This window comes from Taudactylus pleione, unplaced genomic scaffold (assembly GCF_031769625.1).
Source record: "Taudactylus pleione unplaced genomic scaffold, aTauple2 ptg000139l, whole genome shotgun sequence".
Classification (NCBI taxonomy): Eukaryota; Metazoa; Chordata; class Amphibia; order Anura; family Myobatrachidae; genus Taudactylus; species Taudactylus pleione.
The window spans coordinates 5,230,001-5,241,232 of record NW_028284541.1 but is presented as its reverse complement, the minus strand read 5'-3'; the positions used below and the strand labels follow the sequence as shown (position 1 = coordinate 5,241,232).

Sequence of the window (11,232 nt, the reverse complement as noted above, 5' to 3'; positions counted from 1 at the left end):
ATGCGCACAGCGGCCCATTCAGTGCAGGGAGACGGGTAGGCTTGTCCCTAGCCCGACTTAAAACAGCAGGCGTGCCATATGGACATGCCCCCAAATGACATCATCCAGGGGGCGTGGTATATGGAAATTAGGTTGCACACCTGTTTCGGACCCATGCGGCTTTGCCATGTGCAGGTGGTAAAGGGCGCCCAACTACCTGGATCCGGCCCTGTGTTACAATATGACCACACAATGTATTTGTAGGAGGTCATTCAGTGACTATTAGAAAATAATCTTGGAGGTATATTTACTAAAGGTCAATTTTAATAGCTTTTGATCAATTTAAAATCGATGAAAATTGATCAATATCGATGCTGTGTTTCTGGGGCTAAATCACACACTCACTAAAGTATTAGTACATGTGTTCTCTATCCCCAGAAACAAACCATCAATGTTGATCATTTTTTTTCTATTTTAAATTGATCAAAATTGATTAAAATTGACCTTTAGCAAATATACCCTTTGGTGTTTTAAAATTAGGGCCTCTAAACCACTGGTATATGAAACCCCAGATTAAACCATTGGTATATGTAGCTCCAGAATACCTCAAACCATTGTTATGATACTTATTACTATTATTATTATTATATATTTATTATATATTTATATGGTGCCACAGGGTGTCCACAGCAGCGAAAAGGTATTAACAACACAATTATACATCAATACATTATTTAATAACATAGGACAACTATTAACACAATGATTCTACCAAAAGCAGGGTGGAGGATATGGGGGAAATGAAGGCTAGGGTTGAGTGACTGACTATGACTAGTTCAGTCTGTTTAATGTAACTATAAATATGACTACAGTACATTAGTTAAAAATAAAAAAAACACACAGAGGTTGTGTTTACTAGGCAGCTGCAAACAGCGGGGGCTTGGCAATTCTTTACAGGTATTTGATACGCAGAATAACCTTGTTCTAAGGTTCCTTACCTGCCTATGCAATTTACATAGTAAATGCACAACACCAGATTAAAAAATATTCCCAGTAATTAATTATCAATGTGTCACATTCAAGAGCTGTCTGTGTTTAATGTTTGCTGACAGGGGGTAATAGAAAATGTACTATGTTGAATGTTTGCTTCAACAAAGACACAGAAGAATACACAGTTTTATCTTTAAAAATAAAAATAAGAAATCTGTGTGTACTATTTCCTGACTATCTAATTTGTTGTAAAGGTAATTTTACTTAAAGTTACGTTGGTGAGATTTGCAGATGGCAAAGTGTCTAGTTCTGAGATATGTTATGGATATTTGTTACTTAAATTGCAAATTTTAAACAAAACAATTAAAAGAATAATACAAAAAGTATAACACTGTTACATAAAATATAACCAAATACATATAAGAAGTGAGTTGCAAAATGTTACAATCTGTGCAGACATTTTTTTGTAGATGGCATTAAGTAGAACATGAGCTGTTCACATTTTGTGGCTTGCCTACTGCTGGGGAACTACAACTCCCAGCAAGCCTTGCTTAGCTAAAGAGCAATGGTTTACCAAAAACTAATTTTGCATTATAAGTCAAGATGCATCACAAGAAGTTCCATTATTCAGCTGCGTGAAAAGAGATTGCCATCCCTAGCAATGCATTGTCCATTCTCCAGGACTTGGGAGATCCAATTTGTCTGCAGCACTTTCTAATGTAATTCGCATGCATTATCTTATTTTAAAAGGACTGTGGCTGGGACGTTTAAATTACTCTTGTATCGTGTTACAAATCACTTTATCCTGAGAAACCAAAAAGAACCCAGCGGAACACTGACCTGACTTTCAAAAACAACTTAGACGTTCTCAGAGCGAAAAATAAAAGACGACAGACAAGCACATAAAATTTCTGAAAAATAAGCAGCAACGAAAAAAAATTGCTATTATTAAGTATATTTATGTAATAATATGTTCTTCATAATTTATAATATATTTGGTATTGTACAGCAATATAATTTTGTATTACGTAACTATAAAAAATAAAACTGTCTATTTTCTAAAAACATTTCCCTCTACCATTGCAAATTAAACGATCAGCATTGAAATCGCTTTTTATACACACACATCCAGGAATACATTATGTAATATCACTTGTCGCTGGTATTTGCCAATATAAATTTAGAAAATTATTTTGATGCAATTTTTTTTTTGTGCAAATTTTAAATTCATTTAAAAAGAAAAACAACATTTTTTATTTTTATTTTCTTCTGCCTGTCTCTTTGTACTATTATTTCATCTTGTCTTCTCTGTATTATTTTGTCAGTGTTTTATTCCAAATGAGAGCGACATCTTGAAGTAATCAGAAGCTGAAAAGGACTCGTCTCCCTGGCATCTCAGGTTAAATAAGGCGCTCTAGGAAAATATGGTAGGCCCATTACAAGTAACCTGATCTGCCTTCATCAAGGCTCCAATTGCCATTGCATTAGGATTGATTAGAGACCAGCAGTACCGTAATGACCCGGGGAGAGGGGCAGCATGGGACCTTTAATGCGAGATCTCACAAGAGCTGATCGTTTTATGTTACCAGGAGAATTTATATTTGTGTGCATATTTATCTAAGCAAATCAGATATCAGGGGGATTGCGTAACCGAGAAACAAAATTCTAAAACAGGGGATTAAAATCGGAGTCTCCTAAGAGACAGCACTGCATAATCACTTATTATTATTAACTAAAAAATAATAGCAATACTTAATATATTTAGCCATCAGCTATTTACTATGCACATTAACCCTAAACAATGTTTTATTAACTGAAAGTGACAAAGTCAATAGAGGCATTTAGTGCTGTAATGCTTGGGTCACGGACGGAATAGCTGTGGGTTTGTGGGCCTGTAATTTCACATTTTACAACTATTACAGAAAAGTGCAGAATGTGAGTTTTCGTTCTACGGCTTGCTGCTATGAGACAGGGTGTGACCACAGAAAAAGGCTTTGAGGGGTCTACTGGAGGGCAAGTCAAAGCTGAATTTTTCTCCTGGAGAGTCAACAAGAGGAGTTAAAAAAAAAAATAATGGCTGAGCTGTTATAATATAATATATAAGTCACTGATAGTGTGTGGAGCCCAAGCAAGAGATTGTGGGGTCACCTTCCTATCCCCGTAATATAGACAAGGGGGGGGGGGAGATCAGCCCCCCTACCCTCTACTGAGAGCCATGCAGATTGCCCCAATACTGTGAGTCACAACAAATCCACCTCATAGTGGGGCATTCAGTGAAGTTCACAGGATAATTAACTCCATCTTTCCAAACCAACTTAACTGTTTATTTAGTGTCACATAGTATTACCATCACCAGCAGTTCTCTCCAAGGAAAATTAGCTTGTAGACTTCACCCTGCAAGGGCAAATTCTTCCTTCCTCTATTGCTGGAGGGGACTTTCTGTGACCAGTAATTAAACAGTTAAAACTACCATGGAGCGTGTGGATTGAATGCATCATGCCTACAGATATTTATTTAGTGATAAAGCCGTAGTTATGGCACATGTCTACAAAACCTAGTCAGGGGTGCATCTAAGTATTCTGCTACCTGAGGAGACAAACAAAATAGTCTCCTTCTCATCCTTTACTATAACTATAAGGACTTAACACTATTGAAAACATTGGAGTAGGTTTACTAAAGATTCTAAAGGAGAGACGTGGGGGTGTTGCCCATAGCAACCAAGTCAGATTCTAGCTATCATTTAATTAGTGCACGCTAGGAAATGTTCGCCGGAATGTGATTGGTTGCTAGGAGGAATATATCCACTTTTCCTTTTTAGAAGTTTTAGTAAATTTATCCATTTATCCCTTTCATCATTCTCCCAATAATCTATATGTCGAAACCATATTAGGGGGCTAAAATCCAGTGGGTAACACCAAATTCTCAAACTGTGGTGTTCAATCTAAAAGTAATCTGAGCGAAGCTGGCCATTGACGCATAATCATGCAGCCGACCAGCCGACATGGAGGCGGGGAGGGGACGATAATCTGAGTGCCTCCATGTACTGCACAATGTATGGAGGCGATCTCCAGACACAGCCTAAAGTTGGCTAAACAATGATTGGTTGGATTGGACAGGCTTGATGATAACCAAACCAAGCGATCCAGACCGTTCTCAGCCATTTTCAGGCTGTGGATGAATTTCGTTCAGGTCGACACTGAATGATAAATAAGCAATCAAACCATTGAAACCAATTATCGTGCAGTATACTGTATGGCCAGGTGATAACTCCCAGCTTTAGGATCTCTTTTGGTCATTTTGATTGGCAGCTATTTAATAGACACAGTGTGTGTGTTTGTTTGTGACTAGCGACATATTTTCTAAATGCAATCACTCAAATGGTCAGTATTTCATTACCAACCAAGAATATACAATACAATGAGGTTCTCAGATGCCAGACTCATCTACCTTTACACTGGTTTATTCTTTAGCATTCTCCATTGCCTTGGGGCTAGGATGCTCGTCCAGAACAATGCCATCACCCGTCTCAGAGTCATCCAGGACAAATTGAGGAGACTTCTGGCTGAGGCCCTCACTCGATCACCGCCCCAGTTTATGTTTGTACAGGTGCGTGCTCAGCAATTACCCCAGCTCATTAAAGTGTCCGCCCTAGTTTATAGATTCGTAGTATTATTTTTATTCCAGGACACTGGACCACAAACAGCCTACAGATATAAATTGAGGGATTTAGAGGGTTATTTAGAAAGAAAATACAAGTGCTCATTGTTTTGGTAGGGCTGGCTCTCTTACAGGCACTAGTGGGCACTGCTCCTCAGCTGGAAGGAGGATGCGGTGTCACATTGCAGATTCCCACTAAAGATAAGGAAATGTGATCTAGTTTTCAGAACAGCAAGTGGTTGGGAAGAAGGAGGAAAAAAAAAAAACCTTTCAAACACAAAGCTCATTTACTAATGGACTGGTTTTGTATTACCCAGTCCAATGTACGGGAATGGTCAGAGAGATAAATAATCTGTTCCATGTGCTGAACATCTAATTAGTCGGTCTTGTCCTCAGTATAGTACTGGATAGGTGCTGTGGGTAGGGGGTGTATTTTTCATTCATCGTGTCACCGGGCACATCTTAGTGTCCTACTGTGGGTATGGGGGTAGTAGTACATATGGGGCCAACTGGGAGGCAGAAGGTTTAGTTCCGAATTTGTATCACTGCAAATAAAAGCAACTAACAGATTGACGCAGATAAACGATAGCACTTTCCAAATTAGGACACTTACATAACTTGTTATTGGGTCTCACCCTAGTTTTAGGTTTATCAGTATCTGTGCACATCTGAATAGCCTTGTAACCTGCTAAAACAACATCCCTAGGCTAGAGATGCTCTCCAGCTGGTGGGGAACTGAAAACCCCAGCATGACCAGCTGTATACATCCATAAGTGAATGTGGTATTCAAAAAGAAATATAGATCAGACTGACAGTGATTCACTACACTTTGTTCTATGACATTGGGTGTTACGTGTTAAAACAAATTATTCCAAAAGGATGTGCCTTTCTGTTATATATATATATATATATATATATATATACACTGCATGTCTATATATAAATATATATATATATATATATACATACTGTATACATATATATTGTATATATATATAGATATATATACACTGCATGTCTATATATAAATATATATACATACTGTATATATATTGTATAAATATATATATATATGTGTGTATGTATATATGTTTTTCCAGCACATCCCACAGATGCTAGTTAGGATTGAGATCTGGGAAATTTGGAGGCCAAGGCAACACCCTGAACTCTTTGTCATGTTCCCCAGTCCATTCCTGAGCAATGTTTGCAGTGTGGCAGCCGAGCACATTGTCCTGATGAAAGAGGCCACTGCCATCAGGGAATACTGTTGCCATGATGGGGTGTACTTGGTCTGCAACAATGTGTAGGTAGGTGGTACATGTCAAATTAACATCCACATGAGTGGCAGGTCCCAAGGTTTTCGAGCAGAACATTGCCCAGAGCATCACACTGCCTCCGCCGGTTTAGATTCTTCCCATAGTGCATCCTGTTGCCATCTCTACCCCAGGTAAACGATTCACACGCACTCCGCTGTCTACGTGATGTAAACAAAAATGTGATCCGACAGACCAGGCCCCTTTTCTCCATTGCTCCATGGTCCAGTTCTGACATTCATGTGCTCATTGTAGGTGCTTTAGGCTGTGAACAGGGCTCAGCATGGGCACTCTGACCTGTCTGCAGCTACACAGCCCCTTATACAGCAATCTGGCATACATTGTGTGTTCTCACACCTTTCTATCAGCAATTTGTGCTACAGTAGATCTAATGCTGGATCGGACCAGATGGGCTAGCCTTCGCTCCCCACAAGCATCAGTGAGCCTTGGGTGCCCGTGACCCTGCCACTGGTTCACCAGCTATCGTTCCTTTGACCACTTTTGGATGGTACTAACCACTACATACCGGGCAAACGCCACAAGAATGGCCATTTTGGAGATATTCTGACCCAGCCGTTTAGCCATCTCAATTTGGCCCTTGTCAAAGTAATTCTGATCCTTATGTTTGCCCATTTGTCCTGCTTCCAACACACCAGCTTCAAGAACATACTGTCCACTTGCTGCCTAATATATCCCAACCCTTTACAGGTGCCATTGTAATGAGATAATCCATGTTATTCGCTTGTCCTGCCATGGTTTAAATTATTTCTAGCTTGGCATCACCTCAAGGTACATCTCTTGTTAGTCCAAGATCAATCCAAACTATATACCAAATATACACCAACAGGATGCCTAATAAAATGGTAATTTTAAATACTCGGATATCTAATAAAGTGTCAATAAAACATAGTTTTGTGTTAAACGCTTATCTGAGTTCTTAGTTGCTTTTCTAGCTGTCCTTCCAAGTGTACATCCAAATGGAAATGAGTTCCTCTGGATAGAATTCGGAAAGATGAAAGCCAAGTTAGTTCGTCTCAAATGTCTTTTCCACGGGAATTACTTACTTTGGCTCAAGCCAGGGGAATAGGAGGTGACTCTGTTTGTTTGGATCCTATAAGTAGACCCCTCATACCAGAAGCACCTGCAAAAATGGCCAGAGACCTCTCGTGGTGTAGTACATTAGTGAAATATTTATTGGTAAAAAAAATATATATATCCTTACATAAAAAAACGCTTACATAAGGAAACTTTCTGACTGTGGTATCACCCCACTTAGGCAAGATGTTGTCAGCCCCGTCTCATCCCACTACAAGCTGTGTGCTCACAACAGATGCGATACCTATGTGGAGATCAAATCTGCAATCCAACCCTATGCATTTCGCCTAACATGACTTCATCATGGGTATCTATTAGTAGCTGGGCAGTTGTGCTCCCAGTTCTCTATGTAAGCAGAATGGAAGCATATATTTATGTAAAAAATATTTTTTTTTTCCAATGAATATTTGGCTAATATACTACACTATAAGAAGTCTCTGGACATTGTTTTGGGTGCTTCTAGTATGAGCGTCTATTTGTAGGATCCAAATGAACAGAGGCACCACCCATTCCTCTGGCTTGAGCCAGAGGAAGTAATTCCTGTGGAAAAGACATTTGAGACACACTAAGTTGACTTTCATCTCTCCGAATTCTATCCAGGGGAACTCATTTCCAGGAGACTTCATTTCCATTTGAATGTACACTTTGAAGGACAGCTAAAAAAGCAGCTAAGAACTCATATAAGAATTTAACACAAGACTGTATGTTTTTTGTTGACACTTTATTAGATATCTGAGTATTTTATATATACGAGGGCTGATTGAAAAGTAATGAGACCGATTTTTTTATTCAGAATCAGATGACTCCACAGGATCGGAATAGATTTATTTTGCAAAGTAGCACCCTTCACATTCAATACATTTTTTGCAGTGTTTCAACAACGATTCGCAGACGTGCAGTAGACGGTTTTGTGACATCACTGTTAGTGTTGCAGCTGTGGCATTTTTCACTTCATCATCTGTTGAGAACTCCTTTCCCCGCAGTTGTATTTTCAGGGTTGGGAATGCCCAAAAATCACAGGGCGCTAAGTCCGAGCTATATGGAGGGTGTTCTAGTGCTGTCCCATTACTTTCAGTCAGTGCGGCCAATGCAACAGCAGTAACATGTGGTCGGGTATTGTCTTGGAGCAAAAACCACTGTTTCTTCAGCAAATGTGGTCTTTTCTTCCTTATGGCTCCACTCAAATGGGTTTTCAGGACGTATACTAGTCATCATTAGTTGTCTGTCTACGGGGAACCCAGTGCTGTAGGATCATACTGTGCGCATAAAGAACAGCAGAAACATGACTTTACCCCCCGAAGGAATCACACAGTTTTTTTTGGGCGGATGCAAATTTGCGTGTTTCCATACACTGGACTGTAGGATGGATTCCGGATCATAATGACAAATCTATGATTTGTCACACGTCACAATCGATGTCAGGAAATCAGGTATCCTCTCTGACATTTGAATGGTGTTCTTCCACGATTCAACTCGTCATCACATCTGCTCTTCTGTGTGATTTCTGGGTACCCACCTTGCATACACACGATGCATTCTCAGTTTCTTTGCACAATATGGTGAACCCGTTGGAATGAGATGCCAAGTGAAACCGAAAATTTGTGTAACGTTAACCTTCTGTCATTTTGTAACATCTCCGCAGCTGTGGCAATGTTGTCATCTGTAATCGCGGTGGATGGTCTCTTAGAACGCACTTCGTCAGTCACTCGCGTATTACCCTTTTTGAGATGCTTCCACCACAGAAATACTGCAGTACGGCTAATTGTTTCTCCACCGTATGCTTGCCGTAACATTTCATAAGTTTTGTTTCCGCTTTTCCAAGTTTAACACAAAATTCAGTCACACATCTCTGACGTAATCTCACATACACAACAGACTTCCTCATCCGCCATGATGAAATGTAGAAAGATCTTTCATTCGCTGTAACCAAACAAATAAGACTACGGCAGTCCAACCGCAGGATCAGACACATAGATGTATGAGCTTCACAATAACCAGCATAGCGTTGCCACGTCTACCTATGGGACAGAAAACAGAGGCAGTCTCGTTACTTTTCAATCAGCCTTTGTATCTTCTATGAGGTGCGCTGTTGGTGTATAATTTTGTAAACTGCATTTATATAAATAGATAATTGCATGCAATCAATGCTTATACCCAGTATTATTATTTTTTACTTTAAGAAATGCTAATAAGATTACCTGTACAATCACATCTCATATACAGATATTTGACATATATATTTGTTACTGGGGGTTTGAGGTCATGGGAGGTCATGTAGGCTTCCCCAATGCATAAACGCAATGGACCAAGATACATTAGGATTTATGCTACGCACACGAACATTAGTAAAAACACAAGTGGGTATGGGGTCAGTAAAAACAATGGGGCTGATTCTGAGGGGTGTATTTACTAAAGTGAGAGTTTTTAGAAGTGGAGATGTTGCCCATAGCAACCAATCAGATTCCATTTAACATCTATCTAGCACCTTCTAGAAGATAATAGCTAGAATCTGATTGGTTGCTATGGGCAACATCTCCACTTCTAAAAACACTCACTTTAGTAAATTTACCCCCGATTTGGAGTAAAGCAAAAAAAAAACAACAAGTAAAACCAAGTGCAAAACCATGCTGCACTGCAGGTGAGGCAGATATAGAACGTGCAGAGATATTTAGATTTGATAGGGGCGTGTCCAAACTCAAATCTAAATTTGTGGACTACGGAGCTCATTCAGACCCGCTTGCTAAATGCGTTCGCTCGCTCGATTCGTATGCAAATTCAGCAAGGCAGGCGATCGCACGGCAAGGCATTTGCACGCCCACTATGTCTTGGCGTGCGATCGCATTGTGTATGCAGACGCCCACCAGGCTGTCTTAAGATGCCCACTTGCGCACATCATCTCCAGGAAGTGTATGCAATCATTGGTGCATCGGGTACCATCGGATGCGGTCGCAGCGCTTGTGGTTGACCATGCCCTACCGCAAGCACTGCGAGCACTTCATTGTAAAATTCAGCCAGGTGACGTGTACTATGACGCTGCCTCTTAATTATGCACGCCTCTGAAACGCCATTGAGATGCTCAGGCACGCCTGCGTTCGCACCTCAACTCCCCCGTTTTTATTGGCCTGCCCTGTCTCCACCCACAAATGGTTTCTCCTGTCACTTACTCTGCTGGGCAGTCTATGCACAGCAAGCGAACAGAGGGAGTCATTCAGACCCGCTCGCGAGCGCAGGATGCCCGCAAGCAGGTCGATGTTACCCCACTGCGCATGCGCACAACGGAGGGAGCTCTGTGGGGTAGCCGTCGCTCCGGGTCTCGCACCAAAGGGGGCGTGCTGTCGATGTTGATTGATGGGCGTGCCGGGGACGTGGCTGCCAGTCGGAGCCGGCCCCACTGACATCACTAGTGATGTCAGTGGGAGTGATTTTGGCTCTGTTAGAGCCAAAATCACTCCAGGGCTTGCGGCAGTGAGACCCTACCGCAGGGTCTCTGTCGCAAGCCCGATGGTCGCGATGGTCTTGACCATCGCGACCATCATGGACGCTCGCATAAACTGTGGGTGGTCACCCATAGCTATGCGAGCGTCCAGGAGGACGGTCCATTTTCATGTAGGAGGGCTCTGATTCAGAGCGAGCGCTCTGGTCACAGCTTCCGGCTCTGAATCAGGCCCACTGCTCGATCTCTCGCACTGGTTCACGCACATGCACTGCGATGGGTACGCATGTGCAGAATGTGAAAATCTGCTGGCTACGAGCGGACGCATCCTAGTGAGCGGGTCTGAATCAGGTCCTACATGCAAAAGCTGCCAGTATTTATTGCAGAAATATTATGCATTTGCACCCCTTGCAGTGCACAATGGTTTGTGCAAGCGCAATGTTACTTGTTTTTTTTTTCTTTGCTCTCAAATCAGAATCAGGGGCCTATTCATCAACACTAAAATAATGGTTTTAAGGACATTTTCCTTAATCACCATTTTTTTAGTATTCATTAACACACTTAACACAGGAGATATCACTGATATCTCCATCTGCGTTAATTTCCACACTCTCCATACTTTAGTACGGGGATGTAGAAATTAGGCTATTCATCAAATTCTGAAAATTATGTATTTTCGGAATTTGATGGTATTACTATACACCACTCTCAGGTGGTGTATAGCAGGTATACTTACAGTACGTGTTTTCAGCTGGGCAGGTACTC

At 41.0% G+C, this 11,232-nt stretch overlaps 1 long non-coding RNA gene across 1 annotated transcript in view; it reads right to left on the bottom strand.

The window, feature by feature from the left end:
• Window positions 1-7,844: 7,844 nt before the first annotated feature.
• Window positions 7,845-11,232, bottom strand: part of LOC148522793 (uncharacterized) — a 7,170-nt gene continuing 3,782 nt past the window's right edge. The window contains exon 2 of the long non-coding RNA XR_015878509.1: window positions 7,845-9,052. This is a non-coding gene — a long non-coding RNA (uncharacterized LOC148522793). The remainder of the gene's footprint in view (window positions 9,053-11,232) is intronic.